We start from the raw sequence: 10,936 nt of genomic DNA on the forward strand, positions 1-10,936 counted from the left end.
CCATAGTGACACAGAGAAGAAAGGTACAATGCAAAACAAAGTAGCACAACTGGGTAGTAATTCAAAAGGAAACCGTTTTGAAAGATTCAAGCTTGAAAGGACCTATGTAACTATAGGAAGGTTTGTTCAACACTACTTAACCGGAAACAATAGTGAAGGGGCTAAGGACTGATAGAAGTACTACTCAAGCGTCATGTAATTAGACCACCATCGTATGGGCGCCATTTAGCAGGGATTCTGCTCCTACACAGAACTGTGCATAGAACCTCAGTGAATTAGGGTGACCTGACCTGACCCGACCCTGGTCTGCGAAGGTCGCTCCAACCACCGCGCGGCTCCCCCTGAGTGAGCCCGGTCTCCCTGCCTGCCCCGCTCGGTCACCACTGCCCTTGTGGCATAGGTTTTCTCCTTCTTGTGACTGCCATTCCCTGTGCTGTTTTTTTCATCTATCTTGTGCCCTGATCTGTAATCTTAGTTACTTGTCGTCCCCTGTGCTTGTTGTGCTGTTTTTCGCTTCCTTGTGCCCCTGTTGTGTGCTCTCAGCTCCCTGCCCTCTCGTCACCACTTTCCCGCCAGTACCCCCTCTCCGCTCCCTGCCGCTGCTCCCCTGCGGCCCGCCCCCTTCTTCCTCTGTACCCAATCCCCACGCCACCCCGCTCCCGCCTCCCAGCTGCTCCTCCCTCCCACTGCACCACTTATGGCGGAGTCCACGTGTACGCGCAGCGGTCATGTGCAGCGGGCGCACCGATTGTGCGCCGAAGGCCCACCAAAGGCAAGCCCGTCTGCGCCTGGACCGCGCCCAGTGCCCGGACCCCTGGTCCTCAACGATGCCAGTGCACCCAACGAACCTACGACGCTGCCACCCTCCACGCACTCAACGCCAACCAGAACACCGCCTGCTACCAAGCCACCCTGAGGCGCACACACGGACCCTTCACCTGCCAAGCCTGCCGATTCACCTGCCTCCGAACCTGCACCGCACCCGCCAAGCCGAGCACCTGGATGAACGCCTCCTCAGCCCCGACATCGCCATAGCCATTCCGGATGGCTACAAGATCACCCAGAGGGACTGCATCAATCAAACCGGAGGAGGCATCGCCATCGTCCAGAGGAACACCATCCGCATTACGACCAACTCCAACTACACCCTCCCAGCCGCCGAACACCTTCACTTCCAGATCCACACAGACCCCAAGACCACCCTCAGAGGCACCCTCATCTACAGACCCCCGGGACCACGCACACAATTCAGCGGAGCCATCTTAGACTTCGTGAGTCCACACGCCCTCACCTCCAGAGACTACATCCTCCTAGGGGACCTCAACTTCCACCTGGAGAACAACAAGGACTGCAACACCGCCGCCCTGCTGGACAACCTCGCCAACCTCAGACTCAAGCAACTGGTGAACACCCCCACCTACTACGCCGGCCACACGCTCGACCCCATCTTCTCCTCCAGCAAGCACAGCTCCATCAGCCACTTCATCCGGACTACACTGGACAGACCACAGCTGTGTCCACTTCAACTTCAGTAAAACCACAACCCACCACCAGCCGCAACAGGTTCCCCACAAAAGCTGGAGCAAGATCACCACCGACCAGCTCGCTACCACCCTCAGCCAGAACCCGCCCACCAACACGATGGACCCCGACGAAGCAGCCCGCAACCTCACACAGTGGTTCACCAACTTCGCCAACATACTTGCACCCCTGAAGAACCCTCCCAGCAGACCCGGCAGCAGGAAAGCCTCCTGGTTTACCAACGACCTCAAAAACTCCAAGAAAAACTGCTGCACCCTCGAGAAAGCCTGGCTCCACGACCAGACAGCAGAACACATGACCGCCCTCAAGAATGCCACCCGCAAACACCACCAGCTGATCCGCAACACCAAGATGACAGCATTCAAAGAAAGACTGGACAACAACACCCACAACAGCAAGGAACTCTTCAGCATCGTCAAAGAGCTCTCAAATCCCAGTGCCTGCAACAACGACATCACTCCCTCGCAAGACCTCTGCGACTCTCTCGCCTCGTTTTTCCACCGCAAGATCGGCGACATACATAACAGCTTCGGCGCACAAACCATGCATCCTACCGCCAAACCAGCACCCCCACCACCACTCTCTGCACCTGGACCCCTGTCCGCACCGAAGACACCACCCACATGATGAACACCATCCACTCCCGCTCCCCTACTGACCCCTGCCCACAACACATCTTCAGCAAAGCCAACACCATCATCGCACCCCAACTCTGGACCATCATCAACAGCTCCTTCGCATCCGCCACCTTCCCGGAGAGCTGGAAACATGCCGAGCTGAGCGTCCTCCTCAAGAAACACACCGCGGACCCCACGGACCTGAAGAACTTCCGCCCCATCTTGCTCCTCCCCTTTTCAGCCAAAGTCCTCGAGAAGACCGTCAACAGACAACTCTCCGCCTTCCTCGAGACCAACGGATCCCTCGACCCCTCACAGTCCGGCTTCCGAGCAAACCACAGCACCGAGACCGCCCTCATGGCAGCCACCGATGACATCAGGTCCCTGCTCGACAACGGGGAAACGGCTGCCCTCATCCTCCTGGACGTCTCAGCCGCCTTCGACACCGTCTGCCACCGCACCCTAGTACAGCGCCTCAGCAACACCGGAATCCAAGGAGCGGCCCTGGAGTGGATCATCTCATTCCTCGCCGGAAGAACCCAGAGAGTCCGCCTCCCCCGTTCCGTTCCATGGCCACCGAAGTCATCTGCGGCGTCCCGCAAGGATCCTCACTTAGCCCCACCCTCTTCAATGTCTACATGAGCCCTCTCGCAGCCATCGCCCGACAACACAACCACAACATCATCTCCTACGCCGACCACACCCAGCTGATCCTCTCCCTCACCAACGACCCCACCACCGCCAAAGCCAACCTCCAGGAAGGAATGAGAGACGTCGCAGAATGGATGAAGATCAGCCGTCTGAAACTGAACTCAGACAAGACTGAAGTCATCCCCCTCCACCTGGGACGACTCCTAGTGGCCCCCTGCCCTGGGCAGCGCACCCAAACCAACGGACCACGCATGCAACCTGGGCTTCATCCTGGACTCCTCCCTCACGATGACCATGCAAGTGAACGCCGTCTCATCATCCTGCTTCAACACCCTGCGCATGCTCCGAAAGATCTTCCGATGGATCCCTACCGAAACCAGGAATATGGTCCCCAGGCCCTCGTCACCAGCCGTCTGGACTACGGGAACACCATCTACGCTGGAACCACAGCCAAACTCCAGAAGAGACTCCAGCGCATTCGAGTCGCCTCAGCACGACTCTTCCTGGACATCCCTTGCCGCAGCCACATCTCCGGCCACCTGAAAGACCTACACTGGCTCCCCGTCAACAAGAGGATCACGTTCAGACTCCTCACCCACGTACACAAGGCTCTCCACAACACGGACCCGAAGTACCTCAACAGCCACCTCACGTTCTACACACCCACCCGCCAGCTCCGATCCGCCAGCCTCGCCCTAGCCACCATCCCACGATTTCGGAAATCCGCCGTCGGAGGAAGATCCTTCTCCTACCTGGCAGCCAAGACATGGAACTCCCTCCCCTCTCACCTACGGCTGACCCTGGATCATCTCTCCTTTAGGAAACAACACAAGACCTGGCTGTTCGAGCAGTAGCGACCCCCCCCACCACCTCAGCGCCTTGAGACCCTTAAGGGTGAGTAGCGCGCTTTACAAATCCTGTGATTGATTGATTGATTGCCAAAACTCACTTTAGTAGCCAAAATCCCCTACCAGACTAGCAATCAGTGTCTCATTGGTTCTTCCATAACTCCAATGATTAGACAACCCAGAACATGGAACTTAGAATACCTCAGGCAATGTGGAACACATGAACAGTCTTTTGTTATACTCTCATACCAGTCCAAAAAAGGGAGTAAATAGAGACACGTACAAGTTTGAAATATTTATTTCTAATGCCGTGTTCTCATGCGCAGTATTTTAGCTAATACAAGCAGACATATTATAAGCAATAAGATTATCAGCATAGTTACTATTCCATAAAACACAAAGGGAGAAAGCATGTTACAATACTAAATGGAAAACAGGCTAGAATACACCTATACCTCACCCTCCCTAGCTAGTAGGTTATTTTATATCTACAGAAGGTCTCTTGGGATTACAAGGGCGGCCCCATACTTCTGGCTCCTAGCAGAAATGGATCACATCGGTTTCTGCACCATTCTCCAAGTGCGTGTGAGCATGCCTGCGCAGTGCATTATTAAACGCGCCAAAATCAAAGGTGGCCACAGCTGCATATATGTTATGTCTAGAACATGCGCTGATCAATCCGAACAACAACCACTGTGTTGAAATAACCTTGAAGGCCTTGGCACTGACTGTTCAGATAAAGTTTACCAAGCAAGGCTGCTAATATAGAAAAACAAATTATTCTCGGGTGAAGCAAAACACTCTGCTAACTCTAAACATTTATAATAATGAGTGCCGTGTGCAAAGGCAGCAGAAAGGAAAAATGGAGTTTAAACTTCTAATAAGCTCATGCCAACTTAACACAGTGTAAATGCAAGGCTCATCCCCATGACAGGTGGATGGTAGTTATTTCAAAAGAACACGATTTAAGGTATTGAGGGGCATACTATCAAGGGGGTATATCTCCGCTTTTTTGGCTTTAAAAGCCAAGAAAGCGGAGATAAAATTATCTCCCTATTACCTAGCTGTCGCTAACACCAGTTAGCGACAGCTAGTAGGAGATCGCGACCATCTTGGGCCCCACTTTGCATGTCAGTGATATTTAGCACTAATGACATGCAAAGTGGGCGTGCCAAGATGTTAGCGACTGAAAACAGTCGCTAACATCGCTATCTCCTATTACCAACTTTTGGAGATATTCGCGCTAAGCGCGAATATCTCCAAAAGCTAACACCTGCCCTGAGCAGTTCTTAGCCATGTTATCCAATGGGAGGTGGATAACATGGCTAAGAGCATTAGCTCGGTAATGCATGAATATTGCTGACTTTTCAGCGATATTCATGCTTCGCTGCGATTTTTATCGCATTTGCGATAAACCTTGGTAATAACAAGGTTCATTTGCGCTAAAAATCGCCGCAGCTCAGTGGTAAATTTTTGTCTCTAACCAAGCAATAGCGATAATTATCGTTATTGCTTGGTAATATGCCCCTGAATACCTTGTTTAAAGTGTGGAATATTGTACGAAAGAGCGCTGAGGTTCCAGCACTTTCCATGTACACTCCTATTAACTCTGTTGGAGCATTCCCCTCGATTTTTGGGGATCAGGTGGCAATTGGTTGGAGAAGGAGGGGGATCACCCGACTTGGGGATCTTTACCAAGATGATGGGTGTTAGACCTGACATCATTGGCTTGAGTCCCTCCTCCATTTCTTCTGTTTGCCTCCACTGTTTTTCGATGTTTTGCTGGTATATGCTTTGGGCGCCGTGCCACTGCTGATCAGTGCCACAGCGCAAGTGCTCCCGATGTTAAATTGATGTATTGATTGTATCCATGTTTGGCTTATTTGGTTTACTATCAGTCCCTAGTCTAGTGCACCAGGAGTGCCAGGGCTTGTAAATACAAATGCCGCTCGTGGGTTTGCAGCACGTGTTGTGTCACCCACAAGAGCGGCCTCGTAAAAGAATGTCTACGGGTCGGTCATTGCGAGACCCACGTGCAGCCTAGTGCTGTCACGCAGGCTGCGCAAGTATACTTACTTGCCAGCCCCTAAAACCTTCCCTTGACTTCATGTTAGTCACCCCTATGGTAGGCCCTCGGGCAGGGTGCATTGTAAGTATAAGGTAGGACAAGCCTGACCAAGTTGGCATGTCCTGATAGTGAACTACAGCCATCTTCGTTCTTCACTATTGCGAGGTAACCTGCTCTCCATTAGTTAGAATGGGCCGCCGGGATTATTAATGCTATGATCCTAGCTGGCTCGGGGAGCATGGGGCAATGTCGAGTTTGGTATTCCTGAACTCGGGGTTTAATCACGCATCCGTTGGTGTGGATGGTTTTTGGACTCTGGGTTCGAAAATAGCACTTTTAGAAAGTGTCTATTTTCTTGTCTAACCATTTCTGGTTTCTGCTGGTCTTGCGTGTGTGTGACAGGAGCTGGGTGGCTCCAGAGGTCTGGATGAGTCAGTGTGGGATGAGTGGGACATTTGCATTGAGAGTAGGGGGAGAGTAGTGGCTGATAGCCTGCCCTGCCTGATACAATGCTGGCTCCACCTCCTGCCAAGCGGCTGATGGCTCTGTGCCTGCCATGGACGATCCTAGCCCCACCTCCTGCCAGGAGGCCGATAGCTCTGCTCCTGCCAGTGTCAATGCTGGCTCCACCTCCTGCTGGGCGTCTGAGGACCCAGCCCTGCTCAGTGAATAAGCCAGGTGCTTCTGCCTGGCTCCATCCACAACAGACCCAGGATGTTGGGAAAGTCCCCGGCATGGACAAAGGGATCAAAGCCGAAAAGGGGTATAAGAGAATGACCCCTGAACTAAGAGATCAGATCACTTCTGACAAGGAACCCTGAAACCAAGGACAAGAGGCCTGCTGATCTGAGGACTTGCCTACCCCTTCTGCCAGTGTGATGTTTGCTGGGGGGAATCCTGCAGTGCTTCTTTATTTTTGCCAAGGAACCAGGAGAGAGGAACTGTGTGTGTACTCGCACGCTTGCTAAGAAAATCTCCAAGGACTGGAAGAGTGCCAGTCTCCTGCTGAGGTCACAGGGCTAAAAGACTTCATCTGCTTAAAGTGCTATTTGCTGGAACCTGTGAATCCAGCACCAGCAATCTCGACGCCGACGGACGTCGCCGAATCCAGCTCGACGTAGTGGGTAACGGCCCCAGTGTCCCGCTTCCTCGACGACCGGCCGCCGGGCCCGATCGACGCCAGCAGCAACGCCAGTGAGTAGTGAGTTCGGCTCCAACTCCAAGGGACCTCGTGTCTGCACCGCTGCTGATCGCATCGCCCTCGTGCCCTCTCGACGCCGTGAGCGCTGCTCACACTTTGCAACCGCATCATCGACAACGACGCCTGCTGAGGCCTGATCGACTCCGAAGACGCGACGCCGGATTGCTCGACGCCGCTGACCATCGTGTGCTTCACTTTCCTAAGGTACTGTGTTGTTGGGGGTCCGTGTGACTCCGGGCTCGACGTAGCGCTCCTCGCGGTCGACGCCGAACCTTTGGATTAACTTTGCCTCGGCGTCGTGTAGCCCCCGTGTGGGTTACCCTGTTGCTAAGAACTGTGTTTCCAAGAAGAAGATTTGCTTACTACTAAAGACTTTGTGCTAAAAGAAGAACTACCTTTGAACTATCCTTATTCCTTCCCAACGTATTTATTCAGATTGTGTACATTTTTGTCGTTATTTGGTCTTGTGCTAAGCCTTATATAAAAATCCTTATTTTTATAATACTACTGTGTCGTGTCCATTTGTAGTGCATTCACTTTATTACTGTATGTGGTCATAAATGCTTAACACACAGCCTCTGAGATAAGCCTGTTCTGCTCTGCCAAGCTACCGGGGGGGTGAGCAGGGGTTATCAAAGGGTGTGATCCCCTTGCCCTGACTAGAAAAGGTGTGTCCCTATTTGTCAGAAGTGTATACCTCTGCCAACTAGAGACAGCCGGTTCTAACATTGGATGCAGCGGTGAGGATTTGAACCTTGCATGTATGACCCATGTACAGTGATTAGTGTGCGCTACATAGTGAAAGCAGAACATAGCGCAGTCACAATGTAATTGGGAAGGATCCTATTTTTGGTTCTCCGCTTTTCTGAAGCTTGATTTTTTTTTAACACTGCCAGTTTTGACCATGAGTGACACCGGAGTCACTACCCCTGTTGTTGCCGTGGAGGAGTTCGACAGAGCGAAGATAAACGTCTACAGATTGGAGGAGTTGAAATTCTTTTGCAAGAAGTTTAAAGTTCCTACCAAAGGTCTCAAGGCTAAGGAGACCTATCTCAAAGCATTGCAGGCCTGGTTGGAGGCCAGAGATCCCACTGATCCGGTGGTGGTACAGCCACTGGAAGGGGAAGAGGAGGCACCAGCGAATGGGCCTGAGTCCTCTCCCGGAAGCAGTGTTTCCTCCAAAGGTCTTTCCCCTGAAGAAGGAGAAGAAAGGGAGAAGGAGCGTGCATACAACATGGAAATGGCAAGGCTAAAGATAAATGGGCAGTTGGAGTTAGAAAATGCAAGAGGTAGAAGAGAAGCTGATTTGGAGACCAAAAGGTTAGATTTTGAAAGAGAGAAGTTAGCTTTGGAGCGTGATACCAAGTTGAGGGAGTTGGACATCCAAGCTAAGAAGTTAGAGTTGAATCCCTCTGGTGGCAGCATCCCATCTGGGCCTGCAGAAAGTAAGTTTTACTTTCCCAAAGATGTGATAAAAGATTATCATAGTAACGAAGATATTGGTCAGTGGTTTAAAGCATATGAGCTAGCATTGTTGGCCCACCAGGTCCCTGAGAAGAATTGGGGAGCGGGGTTGTGGGGTCGCTTTGTGAGTGAGGGGAGAGATACCCTGTTAGACATGCCTATTGCGGATAGGATGTGTTATGCTCATATGAAAGATGCTTTAATGTTGCGGTATGGCCTAACCCCCGAGAAGTACAGACAAGCTTTTAGAGAATGTAAGAAGTTGCTTGGTACGACGTGGGTTGAATATGTGTCATTTTTTTGCAGAGCCATGGATGGTTGGGTAAAGGGCAGCAAAGTGGAAAGTTATGAAGCTCTTTATGATTTGTTTGCTTGGGAGCACTTGTCTAGTAACTGTTTTCCTGAGCTGCGCCAGCACCTTATTGATAGCAAGATATCTAACCCTAGAAAACTTGCTGAGGAGGCGGACCGCTGGGTCAGTACCAGGGTCCACAAGGGTCCAGTGGGAGACTCAGCCAAAGGTGGGCAGGGTCCCCAGCAGAAGAGTGGGGGGGACAAGGGTAAACAGAAGGAGTCTCAGAAAGGGCCCCAAAGTAATCCCCAAGGGAACCAAGGGAAAGGTTCCCAGCCTCCCCCTGAGAAGAAGCCAGGGGCCCCGACGGGTAAACCTGTTCATAGGGGCCCCCTAACCTGCTACGGTTGTGGGCAGGTGGGACACCGGTTTTATGACCCCCAGTGTCCCAAAAAGGATTCGAATGCACCGCCGCGTGCACCCCCCGTCAGTTGGCAAGTGTAGCCCTGGGAGGGGAGGAGATGGTTGTCCATGGTGGGAGGGGTCCCGCAGAAATGTCCCTGGTCTCGCTAGGAGACATGCAAATGGTCCCTCCGCCCCCTCTGCCTAGTAACACTAGTAAATATAGGCAGTGGGTGACCATTAATGGCCATAGAGTGGAAGCTCTCAGAGACACCGGAGCGAGTGTGACAGCTGTCAAGTGTCACTTAGTGTCCAGAGAGCAGGTGGTTCCCCACGCATTCTACCCTGTGATAGCTGCTGACAACTCCCAGAAAGAGTGTGAGGTAGCTCAGGTTTCCTTTGAATGGGGGGGGGGAGTTGCAGGTACTCTTCAGGTTGCTGTGAGGCCCGCCATGCCTGTCGATTGTCTCCTGGGCAATGAGTTAGAAGACTCCCCTAGGGCTAAGGTGGAGAGAGAGGCGCACTTGAAAATGTTGGGTGTGCCAGAGTGGGTGTGTGCAACCACTAGATCGATGACAGCGAGTAAGGGTGTTGATGGGGTCCCGGAGCCTGAAAGTACGGCCCAGGACCCAGCTGTGAAGAGAAGAGACAGGGGGCGCGGGAAACCGTCCCCCGTAGTTCCCGTGGTCCAGGAGGAGGTAGACCCTGAGGGGGATGCCCTGGAGCCCACAGGGGAACAAATTGCCGAACTGGGAGACCTGCCCGAGCTGACCCATTGGCAGCAGGATGGTGGTCCCTCCAGGGAGGAATTCTGTGCGGAATAGAAAGTGTGCCCTTCTCTTGTGGGCATGAGGCAGCAGGCCTCAGCCCTATCCTCAGGTGATCAGTCAGGGTCACATTTTGTGTACTGGGAGAACGACCTCCTGTATAGCGAGCCTAAGGCTGCTGAGCCTGGGTCAGCCCGTGTGCTGGTGGTACCCCAGCGCTTCAGAGCCTTCCTACTGGGTTTGGCTCATGACGTTCCGTTAGCTGGACATCTGGGGCAGGACAAGACCTATGACAGGCTTGTCACCCATTTTTATTGGCCTCAGATGCGAAGGGATGTAGACATCCATTGCAAGACTTGTCACACTTGCCAGGCAAGTGGGAAAAGCGGAAGGAAGCAGAAGGCTCCCCTCCAACATTTCCAGTGGTCAGCACCCCCTTTGACCGGGTGGGTATTGACATTGTTGGGCCCCTGGACCCCAAGACAGCCCTGGGCAACAGGTTTATCCTGGTCTTGGTGGACCATGCCACGCAGTACCGGGAAGCCATCCCTCTCCGAACAGTGACGGCCCCCGTGGTGGGACGGGCACTGATGGGTGTTTTCTCCCGGATGGGGTTCCCCAGAGAGGTGGTGTCGGGCCGAGGCACCAAATTCATTTCGAACTATATGAAGTCTCTGTGGAAGGAGTGTGGGGTAACCTACAAGTTCACCACTCCTTACCACCCTCAAGGGAATGGGCTGGTTGAGAGATTCAACCGGACCCTTAAAGGCATGATTATGGGTCTTGAAGAACCAATGAGGCGGAAATGGGACGTCCTCTTGCCATGCCTGTTGTTTGCTTACCGCGAGGTGCCGCAAAAGTCTCTAGGGTTCAGCCCCTTTGAGCTCTTATACGGTCACCCGGTAAGAGGACCTTTGAGTCTGGTCAAGGAAGGCTGGGAGCAATCTCCCAGGAAACCTCCCCAGGATGTATACAGCTACATGCTGGCCTTTCGGAACCAGAATCGGCGCTTCAGAGAACTTGCTCAGGCAAATCTGGAGGCCAGCCAGGAGGAGATGAAGCGTTGGTACGACCGGAATGCCAC

This window comes from Lissotriton vulgaris, unplaced genomic scaffold, assembly GCF_964263255.1.
Source record: "Lissotriton vulgaris unplaced genomic scaffold, aLisVul1.2 SCAFFOLD_3852, whole genome shotgun sequence".
NCBI lineage: Eukaryota > Metazoa > Chordata > Amphibia > Caudata > Salamandridae > Lissotriton > Lissotriton vulgaris.